We start from the raw sequence: 27,821 nt of genomic DNA, 5'->3' as shown, positions 1-27,821 counted from the left end.
GCCACAAGGACACTGCCGCCGGCCTCGGCCCCGCCCCCTGAGCCTGCCGCAGCCCCGCCCCCTGCGCTCGCCGCTCCCACCCCAGGGAGGCGCGGGGGGTGCGAGGTCCGAGGGTCTACGCTGCCGGCCCCCGCCCACGCTCTGAGACCAGGGCACGCGATAAAAGGGAATCCTGCACTTTCTCCAGCGTCTGCTCGAACCAGGATGCCCGCTTCCGCGCTTCTGGACTTGTCGCCGAGAGGGAAGGCCGCAGAGGGCCCCCCCCCGCGCTTGGCCTGAGATGGTACGTCCCTCTGTCCCGCCCCGCGAGGGACCCGCCCTACGGGGTCGAGGTGCAGGGCTCTACCCACCACGGCGAGCTGGGGATTAGCCGGCCGGTTGGTTCCCGCCCCTTTCCTGCTGCGGTGTGTTGGGCAGCCACGGGGTCCTGCGACCTCCACTAAGGAAAGCCTCGAGTTTCCTTCCCTGCCTCGGAGCGCCCCAGCGGGCTGGTGAGGCCCTGGCGCTGCTGATAAGATGTAGGCCCAGTGCCCCTCCAACAGCTGCCCGGAGTGACCTTTCCTAGTGAGCTGACCTTGGGACCTCCGCCAGGCCTGATAGTAGTGTTACTGAACCCCCACGATGTAAAAGGACTGCGCTGCAGGGTTTACATACATTTATCCTTATTTCACCCCTAGGGTAGGTATCGCTGATTTCAGGAGACAGTTCTTGAGCACAGTGAGGTTAAGCAGGTTGCCCTGGTCTCACAGTTAATAAGTGAAAGATTTGGGATTAGGACCCGAAGTTCATACTTTGTTGATTACCGAGCTTTAGCGGCCAAGTCTTGAGTGCTTGTTGGGAGAACATAAAAGAAGTACAACAGAAAATTCTTTCCTGCAGTGTCTTATATCTAATAAACTGGAAGTATCAACTGCTTTCTTAACAATTGAAAAACCAATGCTGAATTGTGTAAAATTCTCCCTGTATAGAAGTTAGGGAAGCTTTACACTTCATGGCCTGAGTGGGACCTTTACTGAATAGAATTATGGAAAAGGAAGCAGATAGTAGGTGTTGAATAGTTTCTGTTACTCCCTCCCAGGCCCTTCACAGCCCTTACCCCACCCCTGCCCAAAGATGACTAGGCTTTGGGATGACTAGGGGCACAGCAAAGGAGAACCACCCAGCACTGCTTCCCAGCAAGAAGGCAGGGCTTGCTGACAGTCAGCAGAATGTGACCAGAGGAAGGAGGAAATTCAGGTTGGGACTAGGTTCTGGGTGTCCTTAAAACTCAATCATAGGATAATGGGAAATTGAGAAGCATTTCAGCTGAAGTGGGGGACATGGAAAGTAGTTTTTCAGGCAAGAGAGTCTGGCACTGATTGGAGGTGCAGGCTAGTTGGAAAGCTGTTGCAGGAATCCTAGCATGAGTTACAAGAGCCGGTTTAAGGTACTCGCTATGGGATCTGGAAGAAAAGGGCATTTTTAAGGATGAATCAACTGAATTCAGTGACAGATCAGTCACTAATACAAGGACTTGCTCTAGTGAAAACAAAACATCACATCACCGTAAGGAGACTGAGCCCAGCCAGGCTGCACTGATGTACTTCTTGTTTATACAGATGGTGATACTTTTGGGGGGGGATAATTAGGTTTATTTATTTATTTACTTTTTTAAGAGGAGGTACTGGGGATTGAACCCGGGACCTCATGCATGCTAAGCATGCACTCTACCACCTTGAGCTATACCCACCTCCTCCAGCTGATGATACTTTGAGATATAAATTGAACTCCTCCCCCTTTGGACAAGCAACAAAGATTGCGCTGTGGGGAAGTGACATTAGTAGTCAAATAAAAGTGTCTCTAACATCATAGCTGTCATCAGCCACATCCTTCCAGATTACTCCAACTGTGAAAGTGACCAGGATTGAGACCAAGGGTTTGGGGGGTACAAGAAGTAATGGGGATTTTCTTACACTCAATAAACAGTCCTCTTTTTCTTTCTTAGCTGACCACTGTAAGAAGGAGTTAGATTACAGTTGGCTGGGGTCTGTCCTAAATTCCTCCTGCCAGCTCAGGATGTCACCTGCTACATCAGGGCACCATAATTATGGATTTCCCCTCAGTAAACTTACCGAGGTTACTTCCCAGCCATCCTCAGATTCATTACAGTCTAGACCAACATGTTGTCTGGAGAAGGCAAAATGTGGATTGAGATGAAATCATTTTGAGTTAGTTATTAATTGCATTCATATCCTAGTGACAGAGACGCAGTCACAGTGCCTCAAACACAGAAGAGTGTATTCCTTCATGTAAGAGAGATCTGGAGTAGGTAGTCCAGGGCTGGGATGACAGTGTCATGAAGTCTTCAAGGAACCAGGCTCCTCTGTCCTCAGAGTTGCCTTGTGGTCCTTGACAGCTTCTAGAGCACCAGCCATCTCACCTCCTGTCCATGCAGAGGGAAGGACAAAAGGTGGGCCCCAGCTGGCTCCCTTTTAAGGACCCTTTGTGATAGATTCACCCAAGAAATTCCACTCAGAATTTAGTTAGGAGGCTGAACCTAGCTACACAAGAGGCTGGGAGATGTGATCATTCAGCTGTGTAAATTTCCAGTCTGAAACGATATGGAATTCTTTAACCGAAGGGGAAATGAGTAGTGGATTGGAAAACAGCAGTCCATGCCACATATCCTTCTGCAGGGCGTTTTTTCTATGCTTGGCTGTGAACTCTGGCTGCTGATGGGTTAACTTCAACTACACCCTTTCCCTCTCTCTGTTTCTGTCTCTGTCTGTCTCTCTCTTTTTTCTTTTCACCCCTTGTATCACAAATCTTACCCAGGCAGGAATCTAAGTGAAAATTGCTGTACCAACTTTCCCTTTGCATAACTGGGATTGCTAATAGGACCAAGAGTAGTACTTAAATTGCTAAAATGAAATCAATGATCTAGGCTGAAAGAGAAGATGATGGTAGAGATATAGTATCATTAATAAAGATTTCCAAGTGAGCTTTTTTTCCCTGCCTCATCAGGCTGATTATAGACTGCATCCTCGAACACATTAACTACTAAAAGGGAAAGGGGAAGGCTGGCTCAGAACAGAAGTGTTTTATTGAACATGTGGTCGATTGACGTGTCCGTGAAGGGAGAAGGGAGCTGAGGTGACTGAGAAGATCCTCAGTGTGTGCTAGGTACCAGGTCCAATGCTCCATATCATCTCCTAATTCACACAACACCTCTGTAAATTGGCTTCTTATTACTCTTTTGCACTAAGATGGTAAGTGACTTGACCAAGGTCACACACAGAGCTAACAGCTAGCAGAGCTGGGCTTTGAATATTCTCTCCGCTCTCAGCACTGGCGTGCCTGTGCCTTTAAGCAGCCACCACGCCCTCTGCCGCATTCCTTGCCCCCAATAAAATTGAGCCCAGCTCTTTTCTTGTTTGCAGCCCAATGTTTGAAACCACCTCCTGTGCCTTTTCCCAACTTATTCCTGTCTCCTCAACTCCTGATTGATCTGTGGCCTCATCTCTTGCATAACTTAGGTCATAGCTCTTGGACCTGAAGTTTGAACTGGTCCTCTGGTCCCTTGGGTCATTTGCGCCTTCAATCCTATTTGCTTCTTAGCTGCAGTAAAGACCCAGCTTCCTGGTGCACCCCTTGGCACCAACCCACCTGACTGACTCTTCCCACCCTTGTCTGTGGAGAGAATCAGACTGGCTGGCTGTGAACCTGGGAAAACAGAACAGAATGGAGGAAGAGTGAAGAGAAAGGTTTTCCCATATTTAGAGTCCAGGAGGTGCCTCCATAAGATCCCTGCATGAAAACTCTGCCACGTCTGCCCCTTCAGGGGGATGAATTTCCACCATCATTCCATCAGGTCAATTAGTCCAGGTTCTCCAGAGCAACAGAACCAGTAAGATGTGTGCATAGAGAGAAAGAGACGTATTGTAGGGAACTGGCTCATGCGATTTTGGAGGCTGGCAAGTCCAAAATCTGTAGTGTGAACCGGCAGGCCAGAGACCCAGGAGAGCCAACGGTGCAGTTCCGTGTGAAGGCATCTGCTGGAGAACGCTGTCTTGCTGGAGGGAGTTCAGTTTTTATTCTCTTTAAGCCTTCAACTGATTGGATGAGGCCCACCCACAGTATGGAGGACAGCCTGCTTTACCAAGAAATTCACCGATTTAAATGTTAATCTCATCCAAAATACCCTCCAAGTTGACACCTAAAACTAACCATCGCACCAGGTAAAAAACAACATGGGCAATGCATTCCATGTAAAGGGTGGGGAGATTTGTTAGTCATTACACCACTGAATTCCAATTAAAAGCCCAGGATTTATCATGGAGTGAGATGGAATTCAGTTCTAAGAATAACTCTCAAGAGCTACCCATGATGAATTGACCTTGACCACTGAGGGCAATGACCGAGCATAAGGAGATCAGGCCAACTACATCTCCTGGCCAGCAAATGACAGGGACTGCACCCCCACCATGAGGTCCACTCTGAGAGACCACAGTCGGTATGCAGGAGGCGTGGCCTCATATACCAGGGAGGTTCACGCTAGAACTTGGTCCACTGACAACAGTACAGACACTGGGTCCCATCTCAGGCGTGTCCCAGAACTCTAGCCATCCTGGCCAGCATCACCCTACTCTGGTGCTGGCTTACATCTGCACTGGCCCTTTGGTAGGAAATTAAATAAAATCATGTAAAATAAACCAATAGTTTTACCCTAAGAATATTAATTTAAGGAACTAGTCAGCTATATTGGTACAAGATGCTCTGGTTAATTATGAGAAGGTTGATGGATTACTCCTGCATTGAATTTGAAGAGTTTCCTCTCAGTGATATATTATCTGGAGGCTCTCTTAACCCCAGCCTTGGCCCTGAATATTCCAGTTCCCCTTGATCAGACATCTTAGTTTTGTCCCAGACCAGTTTAGAATTTAATTCAGTTGTCATGGGCTTTATTGTATCCCTCCAAATTCATATGTTGAAGTCCTAACTTCCAGTATCTCACAGTGTGACTGTATTTGGAGATAGAGCCTTTAAAAGGGAGAGCATTAGGGTGGGCGCTAAACTAGTGGGACTGGGGTCCTTATAAGAAAGGGGTTGAGGACATAGACGCACAGGCCAAGGGGTGGCCATGGGAGGACACGGTAGGCAGGTGACCATCTGCAAGCCAGGAAGAGAGACCTAAGGAGAAACCTGTCCTGCCAACACCTTGGTGGCAGACTCCCAGCCTCCAGAACTGTCAGGAAATAACTTTCTGTTGTTTAAACCACCCAGTCTGTGGTATTTTGTTACCGCAACCCAAGCAAAGTAATTCAGCGGTTCAGTGATTTCTGTAATCCTATCTGGTATCAAACTGTCAGCCACTGTGGAGTTCATCATCGGAATCACAGGGTCTCCTTCCCCGCCTCCCCCGCAGAGACTTCCCCCGCAGCACTCCCCTCTCCTCCCTGCGCTGCTTCTTCAGAGCCTTGCCAGCTCCCATCGCAGAAAGGGGAGGGGGTGTCTGTGTTCAGGAGGGACGGCCCTTCTCAGCTGGCTCCCACTTTGGTGTCATCTGGCCCCAGGTACTAGTGATGCCAGCTCCACCCACAGTCAGGGGCTGACAGGGAAGACGTGTGTTCCCTCTTGGTCTGGCTCAACTTCATTTTAATGGCCCCCTACATGTTGGAGTTTTGGTAAAGGAGACACATCTGGTTCGGCTCCACCCCGAGTGGCTTTCTGTCACATTTCCCCGGCATGTGCCCAGGGGTGATCATGCTGCTGTTTGGCCCCCCTTCCCCTTTTCTGGATGAATGTTCCTTTGATCGGCCTTGCAGCCTCCGGCGTAGCCTGGTCCATGCTTCCTTGCCATGGGCCCTTTGAGACCAGCTGGTACTCCCACCTTCCGAATGTCCTGATGAAAAGTGGGCTCTGGTGTCCAAGTTCACCCTTAGTGCACAGGGTGCGTGTGTCCCACCACCGCCTTCCTCCAAGGGCATGAGGGTGGAGCAAAGTGGGGAAAGATGGAGCCCAACACTGTTAAAGCCTGAGACAGCTCTAATTTTGCTCCAACCCCCACTCTGTATTTCCTTTTTAAAATTTTGTTTGTTTGTTTGGGGGGAAGTAATATATTTATATATTTATTTTTAATGGAGGTGCCGGGGATTGAACCCAGGACTTCATGCATGCTATACCCTCCCCCCACCACTTCTATATTTCCTGATGGGAAAAGCTGCCAAACCTGCACAGCCTGCCCAGAACATGGGCCTCTCCACCTTTGGTCCAGGCTTTGGGAAATTCATAATCTTGCTTTCAGTAGCAACTGACTCTTAGTTGGAGTTGGAGGGCGGATGAGAAAGGACTTCAATCGGTGCTTTAACCTTCATGTTCTATTCTTACTTACTAAACAACCCTGCATTGACTGTCCTCTGGGTGCTAAGCCTGTTGTGAGCTGGGTGTAGAACCAGCCATCATCCCCACCCTCAGGAGTTTTGTCATAGTCCTGCAGAGCCTATTCCCCAGGAAGGGTACTGGTGTCTGGGGGTGCTGATGGGAAGGCCTGAGGCTACCCAAAGGCTGGAGTCTGGGGTCAAAGCCAGAACCCAGACAGCAGGGGGTTCAACCTCAACCTTGGCACTGTTGACATTTTGGACCAGACAACTGTCCGTTGTGGGACTGTCCTATATTGTAGGGTATTTATCTGCCTCCCCGGCCACTACCTACCAGATGCCAGTAGCACTCACCCACCTCCAGTTGTGTCAACCAAAAATGTCCCAAATGTTTCCTGGGTGCCATATCACCCCCAGCTGAGAACCACTGTCCCAAAGGTAAAACTATTACAAAACATCAAACCAAGTGAGTGAGTCAGGAGGCAAAGTTTAGGAGGAGAATGAGGGTCCAAGAGGGGCTCAAAAGAAGATCAGAGATGTCCAGGCGCCAGGCTGTTGATGCATGAGGCACAGTTTGCTCACTGTGTGTGATGGTACCCCAGCTCCTCTGTGTTCAAGTCTTCCCAGCCTCCATACAGTACTGCATTGAAGCTTGCTCTGATGAGTTTACGATTAGTAGCAAGACAGATTACCTCTCAGGGAGATTAAAGAAGTTCTTAACTGTTGTAAGAAAAAATAGTTGGAAAAGAATATACATATATATATTCAGTTATTCACTTTGCTATACACCTGAAACGAACACAACCTTGTAAATCAACTTACTTGAAGAAAAATAAATAAAGAAAAATTTTTTAAAGAAAAACTAAAATGGGAGAAAACCAATAAATTGGAGCAAACTTAGGCCAAATGATGACAACAACCTGGGAAAGAACTCTTGAACCTGCAAAAGGAAAAAGATCCTTACATCACTGCCCACAAGTGTGAGTCACAGGGGTAAACACAGTAGTGAGCAATTACTAGTGCCCTCTGGGAGGCATTACTTGAGCAGCTGTGAGCAACACATTGGGACGCTGGGCAACATGGGGAAACAGGTTGGTGAACCAGATGTTCAATGAGCAGGACAGCAACGGGGAAGCCACCACACAGAAGAGTAATAGTAACAACTATTGTTTACTGAGCACCTTTGTACCAGGATCTTTACTAACTGATTTTGTTTAACTCTCATGAATAGTTTATCAACTTTTAAAATAAGGAAACTGAGATTCAGAAAGATTAAGTAATTTTCCCACAGTCCCTGAACTGTAAACAAACAATACAAAATTTTAAACCTAGGTCTGTTTGACCCCAAGGTCCATGATTTTTCCACTACACCAGGCTGTTTCGGGCAGAATAAATAAGGTAGAAGATTTTTAATACACAACCCACTTCAACAACTTTCCAGATTAACACGTTCTCCCCTCCCTCTGTAGAGCATTGTGACAGATGCCCAGAGAGCCCACGAGTGATCAGGGCCAGATCACTCACCATTGTCCCCAACAGCTGAGTCGGATGCTTGCCGAGAGTCAGGTGTATTTCCTCCCAAAACAGGTTCATGCCTCGTTTTACTTATTTACCAGTTATTGAAATTATGTAAATTAATTAAGTACTAAGTACAGTGATAAAATATGAGTGTGAAAAGGAAGTTATTTTAATGAAAACTAAATTGAATGCTTTGTGAAGACTCAATAAAGGTGAGCCACTAGAAATCATCACTGTTCAGTTAGATGTGGGCAAAACAAACATACAACAATGGGAAAACCATTAAATGGTTGAAGGATCTGATTGCTGTTTAAACGTCTAAGTTCCCACTTTAGAGAATTGAGAATGGAAATCATAGGCCATGCATCATTAGTTCTGGCTCTTCATATGAAAAGTATTGAATGAATATGCATTTGCATGCTTTAATTTGAAATGCATTGTTTAAAAGTGTGTGATGTTTCATTCTGACTCCAGCTGTTTTGAGCACACAGAAGACTTCCATCTCTTAGTGCTAACTAAAGAACAAGTATCTCTTTGAGCGTGCTTTGGAAGTTGTGTTGAAATGCCTGGTCTTTGGGACATAATGTCCATTTTTGTAAAATCTGGCTTTCCATTGGCCTGGTTTTCTTTTAGGTTCAGCTTTAACTTTTCAAGTCCAAGGCAGAAATCTGGGTTTCTTTTCTTAAGTTTTCCTGGAACAGGATACAGTCCCTCAGTTTTTAGACTGAACTTCAGGTGAGACATCCTCAGTGACGGGTGGTCTCCAAATCCAAGAGAGGAAGAGTCAGCTTTAAACAACTGCTGAGCAAGACAGTGGTAGTCAAGTCAGGTCCCCGCGCGTCTCCCAACCCCACCGCAGCACAGCTCCATCCCTGGAGAAGCCCGAAACCTCGGTTAGCAGTTAGCTAGCAGAAGGGAAAGGTGGGGAACTGAACATCAGCCAGCTTCCCACCTCCTTCTCCCTCGGCGGGCTGCTAACTTCCTACAGGCTCGTGCTGAAGTAGGGGATGTCCCAACTTTAAGTCAGAGTTTCATGGCGTGGGACTGGGCATTTAATATTATGCCTGTGTTCCGACTTAAAGGAGTTATATGACTTTCTATTACCTAAGAATGTATTTTTTAAAAGGTCACAGGGCCAGCATTTTGGTCCAGGGGCAAAGAAAAAAACAAGCCCACAAGGCCGGTGTAATGACACACTCGAGGACAGAAAGGAAGCCACTTTATGACCGCACACTGTGAGTCACTGTTGCGCAATGTAATTACCATCGCTAGAGCCACCAGAAATCCTCCCGTATTTCTGGTCTTTGAGTGACCTCCAGATTTTCAGCAATAATGTGGATTTTTTTCCCCACGAGTCTGTCCCATGAGTCATTTCGGTGAGGATTTTAGAGAACATTTGCTCATGCCACCAGCTTGCCTTAGAGCACCCATGCCCAGTCAGCCCAAATGTGACCTTTAAATTTAAAAAGTTGTGTGTAAAGATACAACTTAGATTCTTCTAGGCATTTTATGGCCTCCTGGGTTGGTTTTAAATGTTTCTTGAAGTTCTTTTACAAGCGTGTTAGTAAGTGTGGCACTACCTCCTCCGACAGATAAACAGAAAATGTTTACATTACACAGTGCAGTGTGCGTGTTCCCGGCCTGAATGGGAGAGAGGATGAGAAGGGTGCAATGGGCCCAGCCTGGAAATACATCCCCTCTGCCCACATACCATTATCTGGAACTCAGCCACGTGGCCAGACCCGACTGTAAGAGAAGCAGGACCATGTAGCTCACGTCTGTGACCAGGAAGAAGAGGAGTGGGCTTGGTGAGTACTTACCAGTGTCCTTCACATGCAAAAGTAGATACATTAAGGATTCCACCACTGGTCATTGTAAGATATATTAAGATGTAAATTATTATTCACAGGATACCAAGAAATACGATGCTAATTCCACCAGTCACTTTCTAAAACATTTAGAAATGCAATAAATGCACTCTGGTTGAACGGCTGGTGGCCAGTTGTTATGATCAGTGTTTGGTCAAAGACAAATAGCCCCATCACAGAATGAACATTTGAAATTCAAGAATAAATCTGAATTTTCATTCAAAATGAATAAAATTATTCTCTTAAGAAAACATTTAGTAGTTTAAATTTAAATTAATTTTAAATAATTGATATTATACTAATTTTTCAGCACATCAGCTGCTGGATTACTGCTGAGGTCACGGCTATGCCTGATGGCAAGTGTTGTTGTCAAAGTGTAATTGTGTACTTATTATTGCAAGGGTTAAATCCCAGAATATTTAAAAGTTAATTTTAATAATGGGTTTTATGTACAAAAATAATTTTTGTTTGGTTTTTTTCGGGGGGAGTAATTAGGTTTATTTATTTATTTTTCATGGAAGTACTGGGGATTGAACCCAGAACCTCATGCACGCTAGGCATGCACTCCACCACTGAGCTATACCCTCCCCACCAAAGATAATGATTAAGAACTTTAAAAGAGCTAAATACATTTGAGGACAGGTTGAAAGTTAATAAGAATATTAAATATTAGGTAGGTAAGACAGGTCTATTCTTTTGAGTCCATAAATGTTTCTAAGAATTTAAATAATGATATTAGACAGAATAAGGGAGGTGTATTTAGCTCCTTTAAAGTTCTCATATAATGAATATACATTTATACAATTAACTGATAGAATTTCAGTGAACACAGACCCTAAGAAGATTTTCACCCCACGCCACACTAGATATTGAAATTAATCTGAACAATATGCCTTGACTGTGTGACCTATGTTATTACACTTAGGTTATTAGCCCAGCTGAACATGGCAGTGACCTGAGCTGTTACACAATCACTCACATGGGCAGAGACGGCCCAAACGACACTCAAGAAAGCACTTGACTCTAATTTTCCAAAGGCCAAGGCTGAAGCCATGTATGACGTAGTGCAAAGTTTAGAAAAATACTTAGGGCAAAGCCATACCATAGTTTATCCTTTAAAAACTTATTAAATATTTGCCTCTTCTTAATGCCTTCTAATAAATTTCTATACAGAACAAGCTCATGTATTGGCTGGCCTTTATCCTGGATTTATTGCTTATTCCCTGTTTTCAGTGTGTGAGGCCCACACACTTCCTGGCCCTCGCCCGGCCCCTCTTCCAGCGGCTTGGTCTCCTTCTCTGCATCGGGGCTTCCGCCTGGGGTCCTGCTTGGGAGAGTACCGGCAGCTGCCGCCACTTGGCCCCCGGCTCAGACCTGCGTCCGCTTCCACCTCCGGCCTCCCTCACTGCTGAGCCCTGGAAACACTTGTTTGCCTAAACACATCCAAGTTTTCCATGCTTCTGGCCGTGGCCTTGGACAGCCCAGTCTTCTTTTTCAAGAAAGGGCTCTGGGACCACTGCAGCCCCTCTTGGCTTGCCTCCTACCCAGCCTGCACGCACGAGCGTTTGGCTATGCCTCCATCTGGGGCACGAGCGCCGCTCAGACTTAGCGGATTGTTTGGTTATATTAAGCATTTGTTTCCTAGGGAACAGAAGCAAACTCCCTTCCCTCTGTGTCTAAGGTTTCTCCTGCTGAGAGGGAGATGTGTTGTTCAGTTCAAGGGTCTCCAGGCAGAAAGTAAGGATGTTCCAAACAGGGGACACTTTATCCCAGTATCAGTCACATTCCCTGCAGTAGCTGGACTGTTATCTTGCTCAAGGTTTCTATTTTTGCATGCGTCCCTCAGGGAAGCCTGTAGTGTGTTTAAGAGTGGACTCTGAAATCGGCTTAACTTCATCCAAGCTGATCACCCCTTCTTATCTGTGCTGTGATTTAATCTCTGTGCCTCAGCTGTCCCACCTGTCAAGCAGGACCAATACCATCCCTACTTCCCAGGGGCCTGATGCTGAGGACTATGAAGGAATGTATGTAAACATTCAGCAAAATGGTAGCCACTGTGTCCCACCTCTTTTCCTGTCTACACCTCTTTCCGTATTCTTTCCTCTCCAGAAACCCGGCAACACCTTGGATTTCCCAGAATGACACACCTCATTCAGGCTTTTCCCTCCCTAGATGGGGTGAGCCAGCTTTGAACTGGAACATACTAGCACATTCCATTTGGGCTTCATCAGTGTCTTCTGACCACACACCCCTGCCTGCCTCCCCTGGCAGAGCCTGTGTAGTGATCTAAGAGCCCACAGGAACTTGTCTTTGACCTAGGGCTTGGAAGCACAGTATTTACACCTTTTGCTTTTGGTTCATCACTAGGTGATGCTCTTTCCCAGAATACTATAAGGCACTTCCTGTTTTGCAATTTGTTGAAAAATTGTATCAAATGACTCTGATTCCAGTACTCAGGTTGTGGGGTAACCCTGCCCTAGTGTCTCTCCAATTAACCACATCCAGGCTTGCCGGGGTCTTGCTCAGAAGCCCGAGCAGGAGAAAATGGTGGTGTTGGTGTAGAGAGTGGTTGCAGTCTAAAATTGTTCTGTCTTCCTGGTTCTTTGGTTACAGGGAGCAGGCTTTTGTTGGGGGGCATGTGTTGTCTGTACCTGTTGGTATTGCCAGACTGCCTGTTTCTGGGGTTTATGAAGCAAAAAGAGAGCCTAGAGTCCTGAGGTCCCCGGCCAACGTGCCTTGCTGTGGTTGTATCGCATGCAATGTCTGGGAGTTTTAGTTGTGCTTTGCGAGAGGAACGTGGAAAAGTACGTCTGCTTCGTTTCCCCAGAGGTGGAAATCTCCCAGAATTGTATTAGTGAAACCGAGGCTTCCTAAAACTGAGCTTCCCTGCTGAGTTTATGATAAATCTCTATCCAAAACTTCATTCTCTTGCTTGTCTCCTCTGACCTCAATCCCTTTCTTATCCACCCTGATCTCAATCCTGTGCTAACTGGAGTCAGATGATGGAGACTGCTGTTGTTGATAACATTAATGTGCTAAAGTTGCTGTTGTAAATATCATCATTAATATACAAACTCTGGTTGTTTCTCCAGGCAAGACGAGCTCACAGGCCCTGGAGCCATGGACCACCTGGCCAGAGAATCGTAAATCAGAGACATCCTGACTCTCCAAACCACAACCGAGAAATGCCACAAGGCGATGGTTAACCCCAGTTTCTTTGTTCTTCCCCTTTAAAACACCCCTCACTCAAAGACCAAGATGGAGTAGATCTGAGGCGTGTCTCCCACTTCCTTGCTTAATACCCTGCAAATAAACCCTTGCTTTGCAGCACACACCGTCAAAGCCTGGCTTTCTGCATGGTGGCCATACGAGCCCTCGCTCAGTGACTCTAGGAAGGGCTGGCTTGCTGAGTGCCAGGTGGTTTTGATGGGCGGCAGGGAACCAAGTGGGGGCTGTTGCGATCGTTCACGAGGAAAGATGAAGCCTGGACTTGGCTGGCAGCACCGGACACAGATGAGTGGAACAGAGGAAGATAGGAAGTTAAAAAAGGCAGAAAGGAGCAATGAAAATAAATATGATATTGTTCCTCACAGACATCTGTAGCAGGTGGCCAGCACAGTCAATAGCAGAACAACTGCCTAAAGTCCAACGCGCTTCTCTGGCAGATCTGCAATTTGTCCAGGGGAATCAGGCGCACAGTTTCCAGATGGACTGTCTCCTGAGCTAGTGGGTCTGTAATTTATGGGAAATAAAGAGCTGTCCTTTTTAAATATTAGAAAAAGTTTCACTGAGTGTTTGACCCAGCAGAATTTGCCTGTTGCTTCCACAGGTTAAACACAGTTAGCGAGAGCATTAGAGCAAACAGAACTGTATTTTGAAAAATTCTGAAAATAAGGTTCTCCAAGCCCCTTATATTTTTAATTTACCCTAGGGCAGTGTCTCATAAAGTTTCAATTTTCTGGAAGTCAATAGTGGAATTTAAATGTCTGCTTCATCACACCGCTGAACAAATGAGGGCTGAAGTCATGATGTCAAAACAGCCCCCATAAAGCAAAATGCTGCAGGAGGAACAATTATTTTGATGCATGGATTCAGTAAAGGAAACACAGTTCGTATCTTAAGACTTTGAACATTCAACTCTCTGCAGGTGAATTCCTTTATTGTGTGTGTGTGTGTGTGTGTGTGTGTGTGTGTGTGTATTTTTTTTTTTGTCCTGAGAAAAAGCTAGCTTTGTTGGTACTTTTCCATTTTCTTTAACTTGTGTATCATGTGAATACCCCTTTTCTCTAACTGTGTAAGTCAGAATGTGTTTCACAATAGGTAACAGGAATCCTGGTGGACAGTGGTTTAAAACAACAAGGACATTTCTATTTTACTTCATAAAAATCCCAGTAACTGGCAGCCCCTGGGTTAGTTTGGAAGCTTAACGATGTCATTCAGGATCCAGGGACTTTCCACCCTCTGCTCTGAATTCTCAGCAGGCTGGCTTCTGTTTTCCCACTTGGTGTCTCATGGTCATAAGATGGTTACAACAGATGTAAGCATCGCAGCCTCTCCCAGCCTGTTGAGAGACAAGGAAGGGAGGGAGAAAAAGCACTTTCTCCTCATGCACAGCTCTCTTGTGGAGGAAAACTATTCTTACAAGTCCCAGGAGAGGTCCTCCGGTCCTGGCCAGAACCGGTCAACTGGCCAGCTCTGCCTGCAAGAAGACTGGGCATCACTCCTTGGTAAAGAAGATGATGACACCCTCAACTGACCACAGCTCTCATCAGGGGCATCCTGCCCATCCAGGGGGACTGGAAACACAGAAGGCGCGTTTTCTGTTGTCACACACAAGAGGTGCTGCTGGGGTTTAGTGAGGTAGCCTAGGGGTGCTCATGCCCTAAAACGCACAGAACCCTTACACGCCCACACAAAGACTTGTCCTGCTCAGGATACCAATCGCACCTCTGTTAAGAAACATTGGCTCATACCTGCCATAATTCATCCCATGGGCTGAAGATAGTATGACTCAAAAAGTCACGGGACCAGCAGCAAGAGGAGGAGCATGGCTCCCAGCAGTGGTACCGTGGTACCCTGGTGGAAGTCGGATGGAGGACAGCGATGCTTAGTCATGCTGCCACACTGAATCCTTTTCAGAAAGCACTGTAATTGCAGGGAGGGTGTAGCTAAGTGGTAGAGCGCATGCTTAGCATGCACGAGGTCCTGGGTTCTATCTCCAGTATTTCTATTTAAAAAAATAACAAACAAATAATAAGTAAGAAATCACTGTTATTTGCACTGAATGGGTGGCATGGAAAAATACGTAGAAATCAAGATAGGGAAATTATCTCCAAGGGGTGCCTTTATGTTTCCTAATGAAGGGATTTCCTAGTAACTGGACAAGTGTATTTTCAAGAACAAGTGGCTCTGAGTTTCCCACACCTCTATTATCTCTGCTCCCTGCACCCACCAAGGATTCAGAATTGATGCAGGAAAAACGCATGCGGGGCGTGAGGAGGGTCCGGGGCGTGAGGAGGGTCGTGTCCCAGGCTTCAGTTGAGCCCCTGGGACGTGCCCCGCCAAGTGTGGGTCCTTGGCTTCGCGCAGGAAAGAATTCAAGAGCGAGCCACTGTTGAGTAAACGTAGATTTATTTAGAGATACATCAAAAGGCAAGAGAAAGGCCACGAGGTATGGGGGTTGGGTGCTCAGATTAGAGTAAAAGTAGGTACACAATCCATAGACAGAGAGCGGGCCGTCTCAGAGGGGGCGGCCATAGGCGCCATGTTGCCAGTTTTTATGGGCTCAGTGGCTTCATATGCTAATAAGTGGGAGGACCAGTCTAACCAGCCTGGGTAAGGGGCTGGGATTCCCAGGAAGTTGGCCATTTCCCTGTCTTTGACCTTTTGTGGCTAGCCTTGGGACTGCCATGGCGCCTGTGGGCACGTTATTCACCATGTTAATATATTAAAATGGGTGTATAATGAAGCTCAAGGTCTACAAGAAGTCAAATCTCCCACCATCTTGAGCCTCAAGGCCTACAGGGGGTTGAATCATTCGCCACTCTGGTGTTACTTGCTGTGTTATTCCTTGAATGGCTGTGTCCTGCCCCCTTCCTGTCTCAGAATGATTAAAACCCAACTCTACAGCCACTATTTGGGAGACAGTTTCCTTTAAAGACTGTACTTAGTACAATGTCACAGGTTATCTAATAAATATTTCTTAGGTGTATGTTGATTCAAAATAATACAAGGAAACAAAGCCTAGAAGAGTATTCAGCGTTATGTTCAGGGAGATAGGTATAATGAAAGAGCATTTAAAAAACAGTACTAGTAAAAATTATGATAGAAATCTAATTTTATATATATATTTAATTTTTAGAGTACCAGTGGAGTTCTTTGTGGTCTGCAAACAAAATGAAGACTAAGCGTTATTAGCTTCAATGGTAGTTACTGTCGACTGAAATAAATGCGCAGCCTAAAACTTAAGAGTTATGTTTTATTTGGTGGGAGGACTCGAGCCGGGATGACAGCCTCTCAGATCGCTCTGAGGCACTGCTCCAAAGAGGTAGGGGAGGAGCTAGGATATATAGGAGCTTTACAACAAAGACCAGGTAGTTGGAACAATAAAAGATTACTTGTTATCTAAAGAAAACCAGGCATCTCAAGTTAAAGAATTTAGTGCTTTTCTATGTATGGGAGGAAGCAAACATTTGGGCTCATTGAATTCATTCCTTTGACAAGCACCTGGCTATCTAGGGCCAGTATCCTGTCCTTTCTTGTGAGTGGCTGCAGAGGCTGGCTGCAGGCCTGTCCTCGCTGGGGGGGTGGCGGCAGCCCCTGATGACTTGGTTTCAGCATTCTTTGTTTACTGATATGGTTGCAGTATTTTTATTCACATTGCAGTATTTTTGTTCACATTACACAATTTAAGTATTAGCTAAATCTGAAAGATTAGATACATTGGGTTGGCATACCGCATTGCTGCTCACAGAAGAATGTTGGAAGAAAGTCAGTGTAGAACCCACTAGCTTAGAAAGAGAAAATTAGTCTACAAAGCTTGGTTTAGCTCCTGTATCTATAAAATTACAAATCTCTGTATTTGACACAAAATAAGCTAAAGAAATAATGTCTCTAAAGCTAACTGCTAATGAGGAATGGCAGACAACCTGGTAAGGAAGAGTGGAAAGAGCACTGCAGGCAGGAAGAATGGCCAGAGCAAAGGTACTGACTCATCGAAGAGCATGGTGGGCTCAGGGTCACGGTCACACCAGCTCTGGGCTCAGGAGAGCATCCACGAATCACTGCTGCTTCTCTACCACCAATTCTGCCCATCTCCAGGCTCCCGAGACTTCTTGGGTGCCAATGACAAAAGCCAGACTTACAGCCAATGCCTTTTCCTTCTTCCTCTGGTCTCCCTTGTAATATTTTATTAGGTGGTTCCTAAAGCAAAGTAGTAGGAATACAGGTTAGAGGCTAAGTAGCAGGCTGATAGGAAAGAAATTGTCGATTTACTTAAATCAACCTAACTCAACAGTATGTGCTATTTAAACAGTAATACGTAAGTAACTTTCATACTTTGGTTATCTGATTTGAAACTGTAGCTTGAAGCTGGGTGGATGGAGCTGAGCACTGCAGTAGCAGGCCTAACTCAGTATTTATTGTTCATAGTTTCGCAAAGTTTTGAAGAGAATAATTAATTTTGAGAGTATTACTAGATTTGCACTACTACCTTTTCTCCTGTATTTTCTGTAAAGTGGAGGTTGTCCCACTAGCTCAGATTCTAAATTTGACCGTTTGGTTCAGGTGGTGACCACTAGATGGCGCAACTATACAAGTGTATTCTCTTTAAATAACCTGTGGAGATAAATAACCTGTGGTGACCACTGGATGGCGCCACTATACAAGTGTATTTTCTTTAACTAACCGCATGAAAACCCCCATTTCCCAGAATTCTGTCATCTAAAGGTTTTTAAGTCCGTTAGAATCCTTGCTGAATCAATGAATTCTTTATAATATTTAACTTGTAATATAAAATTATTTCTGCATAATAGTTTTCTTTTAACTCAAGTATAGTTGATTTACAACACTGTGTTAGTTTCTGGTGTAGAGTGATTCAGTTATACATTTATATATGTATTCTTTTTCATATTCTTTCTCATTGTAGATCATTACAAGATACAGAATATAGTTCCCTGTGCTATACAGTAGGACTCTATTTATTTCACACATAGTAGTGTGTATCTGCAAACTCCAAACTCCTAACTTACCCCTCCCCCACCTTTTCCCTTTGGATATTTTTCTAACTCCGGCATTTAGTCTATATTTATGTGCTAGCACCCTATTGTAAAGAAGAGTTTTTCCTCATCTGCCCAGAGTGAACCACAATTCTCCTTTTTTAAAAAAGGCAGGACAAATACTATTTTTCCTTTTAATAACTGATTTTCATAGTAAGAAGCTGGTTTCGTAGTCATTTGCAATGATGGAAAAATAGTCCCCTATCCCCTTTGTCTCTCAAACTGTAGAGTCATAGATTTTTATCTGTTCAGTATTTACAATCAATTGTACTCATTTTCTTTTTTTGATGCTAAAATTGCCCTAAATTCAGTCCGTGGGAGATCCTTCAAACTGGCTTTTAAAATTTACTTTTGAAGACTGAATATACAAACATATAGATACACATCCAGACCACATGTAGAAAAAGAACCCTGACCCACAACCTGCAGCAACCTGCCCAGGAAACCAATGGCCTCCTCCAGCCCCGGAAGCCAGCCTGCTGTAGGTCAGACCTGGGGGAAGTCAGGTTGCTACCACAAGTAACGATCCAGGAAGATAAACAATAATTTGTAACAATAGGCTCAAAATGGCCAGGACTCGATTAAAAACTGATAGCTTCTCTAATTTTTGTCCCCATCTCCAATTTAGAATCACCCTGAGAAAGCCAAATATGCATCGCCAACCAGTCCCATAGGAAGGCCTGCTTCCAGTTAGCTGCCTCCAGCTTCTCTGGGCTAATAGCCTCCAACCACGCACACCTGAAGCTGTTCTTTCTTCCACTATGAAGCTTGCCTTTGAGTCTCTGCCAAAATGCAACTGTTGGTGGTGGACTCTCTTGCACGCAAGCTCTGACAAAACAGACTTTCTTTTCTCATGTGGTCGGTCTTCATTTATTTGCACACTTTACTGAGGTGTAATTTACATAAATGAGGGTAAAATTCAGATAAGGTATAATAAATGTATAATATATATGGGGTATAATTTACATTAAGCACACTCATTTTAGTGGTACACCTTAATGAATACTGACAAAGGTGTATACTGGGTAACCACAACTCTAATCCTGGTGTAGAATATTTTCATCACCCCCAAAAGTGCCCCCATGTTCCTTTCCAGTTGATTCCTGCCCTTTTACACTCCTAGCCAAGCAGATTTCACTTCTATCCCTATAGGTTAGTTTTGCCTGTTCTCCTCAGTCCTATAGACACATTTTCATTATCCTAAGCATTTCCTTTGCATTCAGGCACAACAAAATGTCTGACTCATCTTGTACTTTCCCTGCCCTAGAACTGGAATCAGCCAATTCTCTGAGGAGCTCTGGATCTATTTAGTGGGAATGGAATTTAGAAACCATGATCTGAATGGCAAGTGTGCTGACTGCTAACTGTAAGATGAACACCCATCCTAGTTTTCCTTGGACACTTAGTTTTAACACAAAGTCTAGCATCCAGGGGAAATCCTCTCAGTCCCTAGAAAACTGTGACAATTGGTTATCACCCTAGTGCTTCTAGGTCCTTTTGGTGCATAGAACGAGTAAATTTATTTTTTAAATCATGTGATCAAACTGATATATCCCATTTAAATGTATTACAGGTTCTTTGATCTTGTATTTGTATCTCATTTTCTCTTACATTCAAAGTCTTGTACATTATAACATTTGTATTATCCTATGATATAGTTTCAAGACCACAGCAACAATAGTACCAATAATTATAAACCTCTGAGTGAAGCTGAAGATTCCTTTGCAGTGTGTTCTCATCCTTAGCATACACCCCATCACAGATAATTTAACTAGAGTACAATTTCCAGAAGCCCTGGGGAAATAATTATTTTCTCTGTGTAACAATACAGTTATGTTACCAATTTGACTTACTGGTTCTTTATTTCAATTTGCTATCAATTTTGGGGTTTGTTTCCTTTTTAATTTACTTTTTGGCTATATAAAACTTCAAATGTTCAAAGTCAAAGAAGTCTTGCTTCTATTTCTTCTCCTCCACCTTTCCCCACCACTCTCTATGGGTAACCATTTTTCTTGTTTCTAGGATATGCTTCCAGTTTTCCATATAGCCTGGGATGCATTTCAAAGCAACATATGAGTATCATTCCCATTCTTTTTTCTGATTGCATTGTATTCCACTGTGTGGATATATCATGTCCAATCAGCTTCCTGTTAATGGACATTTGGGCTTTTTCCAAACTTTTGTTATGACATTACAAGTAACCTTGCCTACATGTTTTTCTATATGTGAAAGTGTATCTTCAGAATAAGGTAGGGGTTAAAAGCAGAATTGCAAGGCATAAGGATAAGTGAATATAAAATATTAGTACTCCACAGGGCTTGAATAATTTTCTCATTCCCATCAGAAAATCTGAGCATTGTTTCTCCACAGCCTTGTAATTTCAATGTGTATTTCCATTATAAGTAAGGACATTATTCATGTCCTTGCCCATTTTTCTCTTTGCATTTTGGTCCCTGACCATCTTGAGTATACTTCAATCTTATCCTTATAAATCACCTCATTCCAGGACACCTCCTTTGGGGTTTTGGTAAAGCTGGATAAAGGCCAAAAGAATTACGAGACTCCCGTAATAAGCGCAAGAGACTGTTTCACGTCTATCAGGTAACACGATCGTTCTTATGCAATAGTCCTGCTCACACACAGTCTTGCGTAAATGAGTATATTCGAATTTAAAAACTTGTATTATATGGTTCATTAAAGCTGCACTAGGTTCGCCTTCCTCTCGTTTCTGAGCTAGCAAGGTGCCCCTAGGGCTGCTCATACAGTCACAACCTCCGTCTGCTAGACAATAGCGGCCCGGTTTCGCCTCGAGATGTCAAGGCAGGGACAAACCAAGCGTCCAGGAGGCCGCACTTGCCGATGGAAAGAGAAAGCGTCGGTTTCTAAACTCTCAAAACTTAAAACGGTGAGGGTGCTCACAGCCTAAATTGACTGGACTCCGATCCACGGCCCCGCTCCTGAGGTCGCACCTGGCCCGCCAGCGCGCGGAAGCATCACAGATGAGCGCGGTACCTCAGCCGACCAATCACGCGCCGCCTTTGCCCAGATCCCTCCGCCAGAGGCCGCGCCGCAGCCGCAGGTGGCCGGCGAGCGCGTTCGCCCAGCGCGGCCAATCGCGACCCCCGCCGCCCTTCCCGTGATGCCCCGCGGCTGACCTGCGACCTCGCGGCTCACCCCTCCTTGCGGCCGGCTTCCCTCCCCGCCCCCGCCGAGCTTGCAGCGCTCCGGCGGCCGCAGGGAGTGCCACCAGGCGTAGCTCCTCCCTTGGCGCCTCGAGGCCTCCATCAGGCGCCCTCCGTTCGCCTTTCCTTCCCGCGGCGGGGCCTGGCGGGCGGGTGGCTGCAGCCGCGTCCGGGAGGCGGCTCGTCGGTGAGTGGGCCGGGCGCGAACATGGCGGGGCGGAGAAGCGGGCGGGCGCTGGCGGCCGCGCGTTCGGGCCGGGCGGCGCGGGGCGGGGCGAGGCGGGGCGGGGCGGTGGGAGGAGCGGGAAGGGGGTGGGGCAACGGGGCCTCGCTTCCTCCCTCAGCGCCATTTTGTGGCAGCGAGACCCTCAAATAAAGGGGAGCGCCGGGGCTGCGGCGGGAGGAGGAGCCCGGGGCCGGCGGCAGCGCGGCCGGGCAGCGAGCGGGCGGTGCAGGGTCGGCCTATGTGACTGGACGGCGCCCGCGCGGCCTCCGTCTGGAGAGGTAGGTGCGGGCCGCCGACCAGAGCGGCGGCGAGGACCTCGGGGTCCCCAGGGTTGAGGCGCGGCCGCCCGGCCGGGAAGGGGCGAACAGGACACGGAGAACGACTCGGGGTCCCCGGACCCGCCGGCCTCCCGTTAGCCGCGCCACCTTCCCGCCTGTGAGGATACTTCCGCCGCCCCGAGGCCATTTTACCTCAGTGTCTGCGGCCCCGGAGCGAGGTGGGCGCTCCCGAGGGCCGGCGACACCAGGAGGCCGCCCCCTCGGTGCGCGTCCTGTCCCCGCCTCGGTGTCCCCGGCTCCCACCCCTCTTGGCCGGATCCCGAGGACTGGCGGCACCAACTAGCTCAGCAAGGGACGGGAAGCAACGTTCTTTGACCAAATTTCTCATCGCGCAGTAGGCTGTTACTGCAGTTGCGTTCCCTTGTAGACTTCCATTTCTAAATGCATGCATATTGGCCAAAATATGTATGTATATTTATTGAACTCGAGATTCTCGTGAAATTTTAAAATCTCTCCTTGGATCCCTGTAAGACTTAGTAATTTTTTAAACCATATTTCATGAGTCAGTATGGAACACATAGTGGAAAAGTCCAAGTTCTTGTTTTGATGAAGTCAGGTTGGATATTTGATCCCAAAGGACTATGTTAAAATCCTAAATAACCGTGTTTTTAAAGTAAGAAATGATTTTTTTTTGCCCGAGACAGAGAAGTATTTCAATGAGCGTATTATAGTTCTGAGTTGTCCATCTAGTTTTCCATCTCAGAATTTATTTAATTTCTTTGCTGAGGAAGGTAAGTGGAAGCCAAAGGTCTGTCACCACAGTTCTGCTGGGTTTTTTTCCCGCCCACTTTTTTTTTATTTGAAGTATTGGGGGTTTAAAATGTTGTGTTAGCTTCAGGTGTAGGGCAAAGTGATAATCTACAGGGTTTTTTTATTTTAAAATTTTGACCTTTAAGGTTTCTGTGGCAGATAAACATACTGTAGACATTTAAACCCCTGTAAAAAACTACTGCAAAAATCTTTCCAGGATGCTTAATTTTACTTAATTATATGTCATTCAGTAGCATCTGATTAGGAATGTTAGGGAAAGAAATTACATTAGAAATTGGGAAAGACATTGCGGCTTGTGATAAAAATGAGGTTAGATTTTAAGGGTTTGGGTGGCTGTGTTCAGATGTTACATTATCTTAAGCAGATAGCTATAGCTAAGTGATCAGTATTTTCACTTCACAATGGTGGAACTTAGGCAAACTACCTAAATTTCCAAGTCCCAAAGGGCAACATTAAAAATAAAAGTGTGTCCCTGGTATTTTTTCTTAGCTTATTTATAGAACTTCATCATATTTAGCTTTTCTAATTGAATTCTGAGTATTTGTCAGAAATGAGTTGATATATATGATACAGAAAATCCATAGTAGTCTCATAGTATGAAGATGAGAGTTGTAATAATTACATTTGCACTGTACACTACAGCTTTCCGAGTCTCTTATATATAGTCTTGTATGTATGTAGTATAGAATACCCTTGAATATACTCTTTAGAAGTCTTGATCATTTTCATGTAATTGTACATTATCTTGCTCTTGAAAAAAAAAGCTTTTCTTGCTCTTAAAAGTTTTCTGTTAGATCCTTTAGCAACACAAGATTTAGCTAGTATTTGGCTTTATTCTTGTCTTTTTTTTTTTTTCATTGTCTCTCACTTTTCTGTTTCTAAGTGTTTTCTGTTACTAAGATTATCAGAGGAAAACTTCAATATTCTTAACAGAATATCCCGTTGGATATAATGGTGGAGCATCAGGCTAGAACTCTATGCTATAAACAAACATTCTGAACTCTGGACAGTGTAGTTGGTGAAGTTTACTTTAATCTTTCCTAAATACACACTAAAACTCTTTTTTATGTTAATGCTAGTATTTTACTTGAAATAACCTTTTGCTTGTATAGCATTTTTATGGCACTTAAAGCATTGAGACTTGCAGCACTTTGTGAGGCAGGCAGAATTGGAATCCTCTCTTTGCTGTTTGGAGACTGCAGTCCAGAGAAAGTGACTTGCTCAAGATCCCACGATTAACAAAGTTAAGAAAAGTTTATCTTCCAATTCCTAACTAGTACGCTTTCTACTATAGTGCCATGGGTAGTACCATGTCAGATTATTAGTTTCTTGGGTTTAGTTATGATTAGCTTCAGGGAGGTACATGTTTTTCTTACTGAAATTGTGTTGGCTGTTGCTTGCCTCTCTGTTAACATGTTGATCTCCCACTCTGGATGGGGTGCCCGTGAGGAAACACAACTGTCACCCAGATTTGGTTGACGTGGCGATCAATATGTTAAAGGAGACCTGGAGTTGTGTGACTCAAGATCATACTGCTAAGAGCCCGGAAGGTACTAGGATCTGGGATGCTAGGCACCTAGCCAATCAAAACTGAACTCTCCATCAAAAGCTGTTTCTCAGTGTAAAGGCATCAAGAGTAGATGGTGGTTCTGATACTCTAAGCTTAAGAGGTGTATTAGCTCTGAATTATCCATGTGGATAACGAATCTTTACACAAAACACAAAATCATGTTTTAACCAATCTTCTTGCTAAAATGTAGCCAAATTGGCCGATTTAAATTTTTTCTATTTTGCTTTTCTGTGTTCTCTACCTTAGGTAGTTAAGCTTAATCATCATTGAGGATGCAGGAGTGGGAGAATTATCCATCTTCATGGGTTACCAACTTTTGAGAGGCACTGAATTTGGGGTCCTAAAACCCCCCCCCCATTTTTAAATTAATGGTTGTTTTAATCTGAGCTAATCACCTAATGGCTCATAACCCTTTTCATCATCTGGAAAATAGGGACTAACTTTGACTTTGAAAAGTTGTGGTTATTGAATAAGTGATTCATAGCACTGGGTATATATTCATTTTTTCCTTTTAAGAGTCAAGGTTCAACTCCAAATGATACTTCATTCTTTTTTCTTGATATGAGAATAGATTGTTCTAAGAACCTCAAATCTCCATTGTCTTTATGAATTTAGAATTGACTTTAGATGGTTATTGTGCTTGTCGGTTGTGCTTTGGGAAGTAATACATTTCATAGCACATGTAGAATGTGAAAGTCAGAATTGAGAACCAGGTTCTATTTTGATTATATATTTGAATTGTTGATGCTTTTCAAATTTTAAGCCTGTTCTAATTTGCCTTTTGCCAGTGTCCATTCAACTGTTAAGTCATATCTCAACCAAAGATTGATTTTTCATAAGGGAGGATTTCTTTCTAAGTGCTTATGCTTTGATTTTCAAGTCACACATTCCATAATGTGTGAAAAGCGAACATATATACAAAACTTGTATTTATTCTTGACTTTCATTACAAATTTAGACATTTATTTTATAAAGAAAATCCAGATACCCTCTAAGCAATGTGTAATTAAAATCTACCCGTCATCAAACTTTTTAAAAGGGAAAAAGCATAAGCCAGTGTTAGAAATGGGAATAACTCGCTGTTCATAATTCTAAAAATTGGAGGTCGCCAAGAATTATGCAGCAGGTCTTAGAAACAAAAACAGGAACATGTTATGATCGTTATCCTCAACCTGTGAATTCTCTCTTCAGATTCTTTGAGAAGTAATGATTGAAAGTCTTTTTTTGTGGTGGGAGGCGCCTCCCCCCAAACCCCAGAAGAAGGAAACTAATAAAAATGCTTACCTTGTGTCAGTCACTATGCTAAATACTGCTTATCTTCAAAAATAGCTCAGTAATTTTGAGCCTTGGTGGTGGTAATCCTTTTTGAGATGGGGAAACTGAGGCTCAAAGGCTGCTTTTTTTGTTTGTTTTCAAAGTTTGCCATCCTCTTCTGGAAAAGCCAAGTTATTAGAACTTCCTTCATGTGTTTCTCAGCCCTTTAAATGACCTTTAAAAACAGTTTAGCTTGTTACTAATTAAGCTTGCAATTAAGTTTATTTTAATGTTCCGTTAAGAATCTGAATAACTATGTATTAAGAAAAGCATGAACAAATAAACCGGGGAAGTGTTAGGTTGTAGAAGCATGTACTAGTTTAAAAAAAACTGGAATTTAAATTGAACATCATCCATGATATTTAAGTTTTATGGCCAAAATCCTTAGCTAAGGTGCCTAGGAATCAGGTAACAGGTGGACTACGTATCCAGAGTGGTAAATTTAGCTGTTTTCAAACTGTCACTCATAGAATTCTAACACAGTACATGTTATATTGAATTTATTCTCAAAATTTTACAGTAACTGAAGCAAATCCATTTGTTCATACTTTCATTTATCATGTTTGGATGCCTACCGAGGCATCAGCAGTGAATGAAACAGTTCTTTCGTGGAGCTTATGTTTTAACTAGAAGAAACAGGTAAGTGTATAAAGTGTCAGGTGGTGATAAGAATTGAGAAGAAAAAGCCTAAATGAGGGGTTAGCAAGGGATTGGCATGCACGATTTTGAGTGAGATGGGAAGCCTTTAGAAGAATTTAATCAGAATAGTGACACACATAGGTACACATTTATATACTAGTTAAGTATGTCTAAAAGTTCAAGTATTTTTCTAGTAGTTTTTTTTTAATCAGATACATTGACATGTACCTACTATGTTCAGCTCTGGACAAATGGGAAGGCCTAAGGAAATGTTAACTTGATTTGTGGATTCCAAGAGGTTGCAGTCTAGTAGAGTGGGTGCACATTAAAACCATGCTAACAGAGAAGTAGTCAGGCTTCTGTGGAGGTAAACATGGTGACGGTTTGTTTCTCAAATGATTGGATTCACAACTGTCATGTTAGGATAGTCACTAAGCAGCTATCTGTAACTTGCAACAGAGATTATAAACTGGGTAATAAGGGGCTTCAAGTAGGCAGGGACCAGTTTAAAGAAAATAAAATACAGATTTTTAAATTGTAGAAATAGGATAATGTCTTCATAGGTGTTGACTGGTCAGAGAAACTTGATCAGTTCCATCAGCTCAAAAACAAATAATATATACTCAAGTTTTTGTTGTTACAGCCAATGATAAGATTACCAAAGAGGGAAGAATTAAGCCAGTAATTTGTGATATGATATATAACTTTTCCCCTAATATGTACTGATTACTTCAACTCAGTGTACCTAATCTGAAAATCGGGGTTTAATGACAGTATGATTAGAGTGTTTGACTTGTAGAGGTGGAATTGTATGAAATATAAAAAATTGTATTGGAAGATCATCTCCTTGTGAGGAATCTCAGTTGCTAAGAAGTCAAATAGAGGGGTGGGGAATATAGCTCAGTGGTAGAGCATGTGCTTGGAGTGCATGAGGTCCTGGGTTCAATCCCCAGTGCCTCTGTTAAAGGGGAAATAAAATCAAGTAGCTTTTAAAATTCAGTTTTATGCTATAAATTCTTTGGTCAAGTAATTTTTTTATTGAGGTATAACTGACATATAACATTAATTTCAGGTATACAACATAATGATTTGGTATTTTTATACATTGTGAGATGATCACCACATAAATCTAGTTACAATCCGTCACCATACATATTTAAAAAAATTTTCTTTTTCTCTTGTGATGAAGATTTTTAAGATTGACTCTTGGCAGCTTTCAAATGTATATAATACAGTATTAACTGTAGTCACCAAGCTGTACATTACATATCCATGACTTACTTATTTCTCTTTGGTTAAATTTTTAATAGTTTGGAGTTTGTAATAAGTATGGGTAAGTAACATAAACTAAAATAAGATATGAGGGAATAATGGTGACTATGCTATTAGAAATGATACCTAGGAATGACTTTAAATTAGCTTGTCTCTTTGTTAAATTTGAATTTAGGAAGTAACAGAAGTGTTTTCAGTAAGCATAATAAAGTAAATGACTATTTCTGTCATCAACCTGTTGTTTTCAACAGGACTAAGTGAAATTATGTAAATTTATAAGAGGCTAATTTTGAGTTACAGATTATTCCGTAATATGAAGTTAAATAATGCAGGAATATTTTTATTAATGTGTAAATGACATTTCTTTTTATACATATATGTATGCATTATATAGTGGTGAATTTTCATCATGATGATAGATTCAACCTTATAACAGTATCATTCTGTAAAAGGAAAGGCTTAGTAGCAACTGGTATTATCCTTTCAGCAAG

At 43.7% G+C, this 27,821-nt stretch overlaps 1 protein-coding gene, 2 long non-coding RNA genes and 1 other non-coding gene across 7 annotated transcripts in view; 3 read left to right on the top strand and 1 right to left on the bottom strand.

The window, feature by feature from the left end:
* Positions 1 to 89: 89 nt before the first annotated feature.
* Positions 90 to 13,074, top strand: LOC116154455 (uncharacterized). Its single transcript, XR_004138396.2, has 3 exons — positions 90 to 283; positions 9,495 to 9,682; positions 12,835 to 13,074. It is a non-coding gene; the product is annotated as an uncharacterized LOC116154455 (long non-coding RNA).
* A 2,282-nt stretch (positions 13,075 to 15,356) lies between these two features.
* On the bottom strand, positions 15,357 to 21,312 carry LOC135321470 (uncharacterized). The gene is made up of 2 exons (XR_010381199.1): positions 21,174 to 21,312; positions 15,357 to 17,164 (listed from the first exon to the last, which is right to left on the bottom strand). It is a non-coding gene; the product is annotated as an uncharacterized LOC135321470 (long non-coding RNA).
* The window catches only part of WTAP (WT1 associated protein), a 23,951-nt gene continuing 17,342 nt past the window's right edge, over positions 21,213 to 27,821 (top strand). The window contains exon 1 of one of the 4 annotated variants that reach the window (XM_031456636.2): positions 21,213 to 21,387. The gene's annotated coding sequence lies outside the window, so the exon portion shown is untranslated. Of the gene's footprint in view, positions 21,388 to 21,541; positions 21,705 to 27,821 lie in introns of those variants that run through there. The other 3 variants (XM_031456634.2, XM_031456637.2, XM_064486510.1) reach the window with 3 other exon arrangements.
* On the top strand, positions 26,948 to 27,019 carry TRNAS-GGA (transfer RNA serine (anticodon GGA)). The gene has a single exon. It is a non-coding gene; the product is annotated as a tRNA-Ser (tRNA).

This window comes from Camelus dromedarius, chromosome 6, assembly GCF_036321535.1.
Source record: "Camelus dromedarius isolate mCamDro1 chromosome 6, mCamDro1.pat, whole genome shotgun sequence".
NCBI lineage: Eukaryota > Metazoa > Chordata > Mammalia > Artiodactyla > Camelidae > Camelus > Camelus dromedarius.
Note: the sequence above shows the minus strand (reverse complement) of the source record. Positions and strands in the feature narration are given on the sequence as shown.